Raw genomic sequence first — 8,941 nt, 5'->3', positions numbered from 1 at the left:
CGAGAGGCCAAGCGAGTGTTTAAATACGTGCGCATGAGAGCGACAGGAGGCCTTTTAATCTGGAATCATCGGAGAAGCAGGAGCTACTGGTCTTATTTCTAAACCGAACAGGGTAAGCTAGTCTACACCCATTCTGCCATTTGCATTGCTCACTTCAGTCTAGAAACGAATCATGAGTCTATTTTAATGAATAGTTAGATATTTGTACCTGCCCGTTCAGGGCTGTCTCTACCATCAACTAGTACTAATAGTACATCCCTATTTAAGATCCCCGCGGCAGAGGAACGTTACGACATGAACTGAAATTAAATATTTGCTTTTGGTAACAGATCTCAGTGGACGGTTCAGAGGAGTTGCCCCAGTTTCCCTCAAGAAAATGAACGTTGGACAAGTGAAGGCTGGTAAAATGTAACTCCAGGCACTGAAAATGACATATATTTCCTCTACGGTCGCATTGTCCCCCTCCAAGCTCTCACGTTTCCGGACTCAGGGCCTGAAGAAAGAAAGTGAGGGCCCCGCAACACCCGACAGCCTTTAATAATTTACATGCACTACGTACGTAGTTGGAGAGTGGAGAAACATTCTTCCATTCTAAAGGGTAATCAAGCTCTGCTGGTTACCTACGAATTTCGTGAAGGGCAGAGTGAAGTATGGTTGAGCACTGCTCTGTATTTGTATTCATATTATAAGCATATTATTATATACTAAATACGTATTCACTTTCCCAAAGAACTGGCATAATTGTTAATCTCTTACATGAATTGTTTAAATGTGATTGCGGACAGTACCCGGAACATTATTTTGTTTCGGTATATGCCATGATATATCTATACTTCAAAATACGCGACATGTGTTTGAAAATTTTTCATTAATCATGTCAGGAATTATGTACATCAATGCTAAAATTTAAATAACAAATTGGGGTGTAAGGGGTGACCTTCCACGTAGTACACCCAAATGTCAACCTCACTTCCACGTTAGTACACCCTGGACTGAAGACTAACGAGACTCTGGCGACTGGCCCCATGGCCAGTATAATTTTGTTTGTATTGTCCTGTTCTTTTGTCATTATGTGTGCTGAGTGCCCCTTTACAGCCTCAGCTTTTAACGACAGTCAGAAGATTTTAATATTTTATGATTTTAGTTCTGCAACGTTCGAGTTGTTATTTGTAACGATAAGGGGCTGGACCCCCGTATAATGTGACTGGTGCAAAATAGCCTTAGTGCTGACGCACCCACAATTTTAAATTCAAATTCAAAAATTCAAATTAAATAACAAATTGATATAACTGATAATTTTTTTGTTCATCTTGAAATTTGAAATAGGTAGCTTTCATATTTGCTTCAGGTATGATACAAAAATAAATAATAATAATGGCACTGGGAACTGTGAACGTGTGCCATATGGTTGCACACATACAGGATACAAAATTCAATTTTTTGAGGGCTTGTAGTGTCAAAGCAAGGCCCTAATTAGAAAAATGTTACAAAGAAAGTTTGTTCGCCTTGATGTGCTCTACGCGCTGTGAGAGTTTGTCAGCGTTGTACACAACACCCTGTATAATAGGAGATCGGGTACATACCAAAAGCTTTTGTAAGTCAACTAGTTGATATTTATTTAGTGGGATTTTTCAAACAGGATTAGCCTTCTGTGCAGTTAGTTCAGAAGACTAACATTATGACGTTAGTGAACGACTTGAACAAATTTTACAGTGAAACTGTTTGTGCGATATTATCTTTCACATGACTATCTTGATCCCTTGGTGTACCTTTTCCTAAAGTCTCATGTACGATAATGGCACTTTGTACGCAGTAACTCTGTGCTATCTATTTCGCTTCATATATTGTATAATTTACACCTTTTACGCGTGCTGGAAGTATCATTACCTTACATTTGCTACCCCAGTCAACGTGAAACATCACTTTTATTTTAGAGCTGGTAACGAGACCAGATAAACAACACTCAGACATGACTGGTAAATATTTACAAATATCTGTAGCCCCGCCTTGTTTTCATCACAACGCATGGTTGTAAGTGGGTGCACGTCTGCCAACTGCACGTATGTTAATGTATGAAGCCTGTAAGCTGCGGCACTTGAGGGGCATTGCAACAAATGGGGTTTTCTCACCGATGGGAATAAGGTGGTTGAAAAGATTCGCACAATTCATTTCTGCGCCATGTGATGCATATATTCACATATATTATGACAGGGTTTGTGAATTAAGTTATTCATTTCACTACATAACAGCTAATTTTTCTTATTTTTTTATGCCTGTACTTGTACAGTCACGGACGCTTCTGGGTTGTAACGACTCAATTGACAGTCAGTGGGGCAGTTACAATCCAGAAGTGTCCGTGACTGTACCTAGAAATGTATCTTTAGTTAGTCGTTTTTCTGTATCTCTAGTCTAATCGTATGTATGTATGTATGTAGGTTCTTATTTTAAGCAGCTTAATTCCCTTTTGAACAAGGTTGTTATAATTTGTGCATAGTCTGATAACAACTGAAGATTTATGTATATTTTTTTCTCGATTTATCAATAAAAAAAGGAAGCAAATATCTAAAATTTATTGGCTTAACATTAAGTTTAATATATTGCAACACTTCAGGCGAATCTATTAAGTAATTCATAATCTTATAAAGTATAAAATATTGAGCTATTAATCTTCTAGATTTCAAAGGTGGCACCTGAAAATCTACAAGTAAAAAATTATAAGAAATTCTATTTAATACTGCTGAACGATTATACTTTATAAAATACAAATATCGTAAAAATTTAAACTGAATTCGTTCAATATTATCTGAATGTACTTGATAAAATGGATCCCAAATTTCACTTAAGTATTCAAGTCTTGAACGAACGATTGCATTATATAGGTTCATTAAAACTTGCGTATTCTTAAAATCTTTAGTTGACCTAATTATAAATCCAAGACGTTTATATGAATCCGAGCAGATGTAAGAATAATGATGTTTATAGTTTAAATTCTTATCCAATATTAGTCCTAAATCATTTATTACATCTACGCGTGTAAGTACACTTCCATTAAGAATATAATTACGAAGTACGACTTTTGTTTTATTTGTAAACGTTATTGTTGAGCATTTACTAATATTAAAATATAATTTATTCTGAACGCTCCATTGATAACAAGCATCTATATCTTTTTGTAATAAGATAGCATCTTCTGGAAGTATAATGCCTTTAAAAATCTTTAAATCATCTGCATACAATAAGCAGCGTGAAAACTTTATAACAGATTGAAGATCATTTATATATAACACAAAAAGAAGGGGACCAAGATTTGATCCCTGAGGGACACCTGAATATGCTGTATATACTGTCGATGTAGCATAGTTATAAACCACTTTGTATTTTCTGTTTCTCAAATAAGAGATAATTATTTTTAATAAAACATCAGATAAACCAAATGAAGAAAGTTTATTTAATAATAACGTATGATCGATCTTATCAAACTCCTTAATAAAATCAGTGTATATAACGTCTACCTGAATGTTTTCATTAAAAGAATCCAAAATATATTGAGTAAAATACATTAAATTAGTGAAAGTGGATCTTTTTGGATAAAACCCATGTTGAACATCAGAGATATAAGGCTGAACATGAAATAAAATTTTACTATACAGGATCTGTTCAAATATCTTCCCTGGGGTTGAGATTAGCGCAACAGGACTATAATTTTCAATGTTATTAATATTTCCTTTCTTAAAAATAGGCGTAATTTTACTAATTTTCCATTGATCAGGAAAGGTTTGTGTCGATAAAATTAGATTATAGATAAAACATAGTGGAAGTCGAAGAGGGTCGGCACAACCTTTATAAATATATGAGGGTGTTTCATCTGGACCACTTGATTTCTTAGATTTCAGTTTTTTCAATGCTTTCATATAATCCATTGAAGTTATAGTATTTATATTTAAACAGTGAGAAACACCCAAAGTTTCGCCTCTAGGAATATCATATGTTGGAGTTACCTTAGCACAAACACTGCTAAAGAACTTTGCAAATCCATCTGCAATATCCTGATTAGACGTTAGTGTAGCCTGTTGATATGTCATAGTAGACGGTTTTAATTGAGGTTGCATCTTATTTTTGATATATTGCCAAAATTGTTTTGAATCATTTCGAATTTAATTTTGCACATTGTTTACATAGTTTTTCTAGGCTAAGTTTATTAACTTCTTAGATTCTCTTCGTAACTGAATAAACCATTCATTATGATAATTAGAAATATGTCTTTTACGCCTATGTAATTCCTTGCGTTTCAATATTATTATTATTTCACCATTAAACCAACAAGGATACGAGTTTGTTTTATGAATTCTTTTCTTTGGAACATGTTTATTAAGTATATCGTAAAAGGTCTGATAAAACTTATCAACAGCATTATTTGGGTGTTTACATTGAAGCACTTCTTCCCAACTACCACCAGCAAGATCCTGATACAACTTCAAAAAATTAGCTTGCTTAAAGTTAAAACCCATTGCTGAATACAATTTATTTCGAGAGCACTTAAAATTAAAAGGTAAATTAAATATAAGAGGAGGGTGGTGTCCGTCAACTGGTAGGAGCTGAAACGTACTTTTTAAAACATTAATATTTCCACACCGCGTAAGATCAGTATGTGAATCCAATATTGTTGGGATATTAAAATCTCCAATAATAAATATATTACCATTATAAGAGATATGCACCTCTTCTAACAAAGAATATAGATTTAAATATTTATCCAATTTAGCATGATTTGATTTGATTTGATTTAGTTTATTTTACTTCGCGTTTTGTGCCTCTTGGCTAATTTGCGAAGATGGGGATGAGTGATGAAATGATGAAATTGATGAATGGACATTCACAAACAACCAAGCCCGACCGGGATTCGAACCCGGGACCCTTGGCGTCGCAGCGCGATGTGCTAACCACTCGGCCACAGGGTCGGGCAAATTTAGCATGAGGAGGAATGTACAACGATATAAATAAATAACTTTTGACGTCACCACTTATACACAATACACAAAAATACAATTTCTATACAATCAACTGACATCTCAATACATTTTACACAAATAGTTTCCCTGACGGCGACCAACACACCTCCCCCTATACTTTTTGTTCGATCTTGTGTAAATATCTGATACCTATTGTCTAATAGTTCTGAATTTTGAACATCACTTGTCAGCCAAGATTCCATAAGAACAATGATATCATAATCAGTTGCTAAGACACTCAAGTGCAACTCAGTTAATTTGGTATTCATGCCCCTTACATTTTGATAATAGCATAATAAGTTATTGTTCTCCACTGTCGGCATTGCTAATTAGGGCATGCACATCATCCACACTATTTAAAATGTACACCTGGAGGTCATTAGGGGTCTTTCTAAGCTTAATAGTCCCCGTCATGTCAATCCAAACATAAGCAAAGTTCTTATCTCTCTTTACTTTCCTGGCTTCATTAAATATTTGTTTACGACGTTTTGTTAAATTTTGGTTAATATAAATGAAACTACCAGTACTATAACCCAAATCACAATTCCGTAATGTCTTTTTAGTTTTCTTTTTTCGCAACAAATTATCCCTATCTACGCGTTTAACAAATATCACGATGATTCGTGGTGGTTGTTTAGATGAGAGAGACTTCAGTCTGTGACAGCAGCTGATCATGTTCGTGTCTATTTGATAATCCAATGGTCGACCAACATCCTTCACTATTTGCATTGTATTCTCATTAGCCTTACAAGGAATACCATGAAGTTCCAATGTGTCTCATCGTTCATACTGATCTAATTCATCAATCTGCAATCCCAAAGATTGTACTTGCTTTCGCAATCTTAAGTTCTCAGACTTTATATTGTCAATTGTATCATAACACTTTTGCAAAGATTCTCTCCATGACTCTTCAAAAGCTTAGTATTCTCATCTAGATACGAACAGATATAAAAATTATGTAGGAAAACGTAAACAAAAACAGTAGCAAGTAAAACATGGCAATGGTAATGGTAATTGTGTAAGTATATACGAGAAGGGACATGCTGATACTAATCTTTATTGCATGAATTTGTGGTGTAGCAGTAATTCGTACACGATAATTAAGTAATGAAGAACGCAATAAATGTAGAACTGCTCATTCCAGTCGCTTCATCATTCAACATATGAATTCCACCTACCCTAATCGATGGATTGGTTGCTGTCGTCGTCATGGTAGTGGTCTCGTTCCGTGGCCACCTCGTTCCCCCGACCTAACCTTTCTTGATTTTTGTTTATGGGGGTGGATGAAGCAGGAGGTTTACCGAGAAAGGGTGAATACAAGGGATGAACTGCACATTCGCATTATGAACGCTGCTGCGTTAATCCGGGAACATCATCGGGAACTTTGTAGTGCAACACAAGATGTCCTCCGACGCGCTCAGAAGTGCATTGATGTTGGTGGTGGTATTTTTGAGAATCTGCTCTGACATGTTATCATTTCAGTGGCCTTTTCCCTCCTTACATTCGTTCATGTGAGTACTGACCAGCAGGTGTTAATATTTCATTTTTCTACATTTATTGCTTGCTTCATTACTTAATTATTACAATTATTATTATCATTAATTACAATATTAATTATGCCTGAACACCCTGTATATTATACATTATAATCGCAAAAGCTAACCGAAATGTTCTATGAAATGCTTCCGTGTTCTATCTGCTATAAGATTTTTGGAATCACTTACATAGCATTTATACTAGCAAAAATGTTAAAGGAAATGCTTCAGTATAAAGCGGGCCTTAGTGTACTGTGTTTTGGTATATCATTAGTGATTCCATAAGGTATCATAACGATAACTGAAACTAATATTCAAAGTACCATTAGCGAACAAAAAGTTCGATGTAAAGGTTAAAAAAAATGAGTTTTTGTTCAGGGAGAAGATGGAAAGTTCCATAGAGATGCAACTCATGATGACGGATCTTCCGTTCTTTTTCCAAGCACCACAGGGACCGTTCTTCTGGTCGCTAAACTCAGAAGTGTTAATTCAGTTGCGATGCGATCGCAATTGATTTCATGTTGCTCTGTACACAGAGGTAACTATTGTTCACAGCGACACACGGTTTTTCCCCCATTCATTTCTCTAGGGAATGTGGTCAACGGTTGATTCACTGATGTCAGCAACTGCTGATGAGATATCCTTTTGCACCGCATCAGTAAAATATTGGAATTCTGTTCCTGTGTTTGAACAAGAGGGTAGACGAGAGGAGAGCGAGTGAGGCCTTTGTGAATAATCTGAATTGCATACCCTGCGTTATGCAACTTTGGTATTGTTCAAAATGTATGAAATGGCTGTAAGTACAGATGTTGAAAGTAGAAATATCTCGGTCTCTTTTGCTATGTACGTACATCAAGGCAGCACAGGTCCTCGTTTCTTTATAGACGAATGGCCAATACGTAAAATATCAATAAGTTTCAACTTCATTTATCAAGGTTTTAACATGTATTCCAGTTTTCTATTTTTATATTATTTTTATAAGAGCTGTTGGCTTCATTCTGAAACTAATTTATCTGCCTATATGTAATAAATTTTTCATTAAAGTACATTTATAATTATAAAAATAATATCACAGGATAATTGGTTGATAAGTTCGTAGTTAGTTTCCTTGAAGCTCGACATCATATGTCTCCTTTCTACTTTCGATTTAATTGCTTTTTTTGTTATTTAGCGTCGCATATCTACCACTTTTGGCCAATCGTGACGATGAGGATGAATGGTGATAAGATGAAATGGATGAAGGGAAAATCACACACATATGAACAACACGACACAACCCTTACCTGCAGGTTTACAGTTACTGGTGTGTGCTACGTGGAAGTGAGGTTGAAATTTGGGTGCCTTAAAATAATATCACTGTCGTATGTGTGACGCTTATTGCGTAAATAGTCTGTATGGTTTATAAGACCTTTGAAATTGTCGATATGTGGGTAAAAAGAGATTGTGTTTTGTCTTGTACAAATGGAGTTCATTATAGTTTGTTGAATGGTAATTTGTGGTCAATTAAATAATATTTAATTATGCGTGCATATCATTTATAATCTATTCGACACCTTGTGTGAGATATGTATGTGTACCAAATACACAACAGATGTATTAAATGGCGACGAGAAAAATATTTAATGACCAGTACAGAATTAGGTGAGTTTTATCTATGATTAATTGGATTTAATCGTTGCTGTAGTCATCATATCGTACGTGCCAGGATTTGACAAATATGATCCAGATGAAGGAACTATAAATTCTTATTTAGAAGGATATGATAATTACTGCCGAGTGTTCAACATATCTGAGGAAAGCAAAGTTCCTCGATTCATATCTGTAATTGGCTCAAAACTTATGACGTTTTACGCGAGTTATTCTCTCCAATACTACCAGATAATAAATCGTTCAAGGAAATCTCTGATAGGCTCATTTCTTATTACAATCCAGGTAGTAATTTTATAATTCAACGTCTAAACTTAAGAAAATGTACACAATTGGATTTAGAGATGGTTGAAGATTTTACAAGAAGGCTCCGAAAGATAGGTGAAGCATGTGGATATGGTGAGTTTTTACCCATTGCATTGTTTGACACGTTTGTGAGCGGTTTAAGGTCTGAAGTTATTAGGAAGAAAATAATAGCAGAAAACATCATGGAATTCCAGAAAGCTTTTGAGTTAGCTAGACAAATGGAAAAGCTCGAGAGTGATATGAAGGATTATTACCGTGAAGTGAACTTACATGGCACATTGACTATTAAGTGCAAGGGCAATGACAGAAGATTTCATGAAGCGAATAAGGTTTCACGTAAAAATGAGAATGATTTCAAATTTAGCAATCAGCAAAGTAATCTTCATGGTCAAGGTAATAATTCAAAATCATATGAATCGAGACTAGTGAATGGGCCAGTCTGAT

The sequence above is a fragment of the Lepisma saccharinum genome, chromosome 2, assembly GCF_977018435.1.
Source record: "Lepisma saccharinum chromosome 2, izLepSacc3.1, whole genome shotgun sequence".
NCBI classification, from domain to species: Eukaryota; Metazoa; Arthropoda; class Insecta; order Zygentoma; family Lepismatidae; genus Lepisma; species Lepisma saccharinum.
This window is presented reverse-complemented; position numbering follows the sequence as displayed.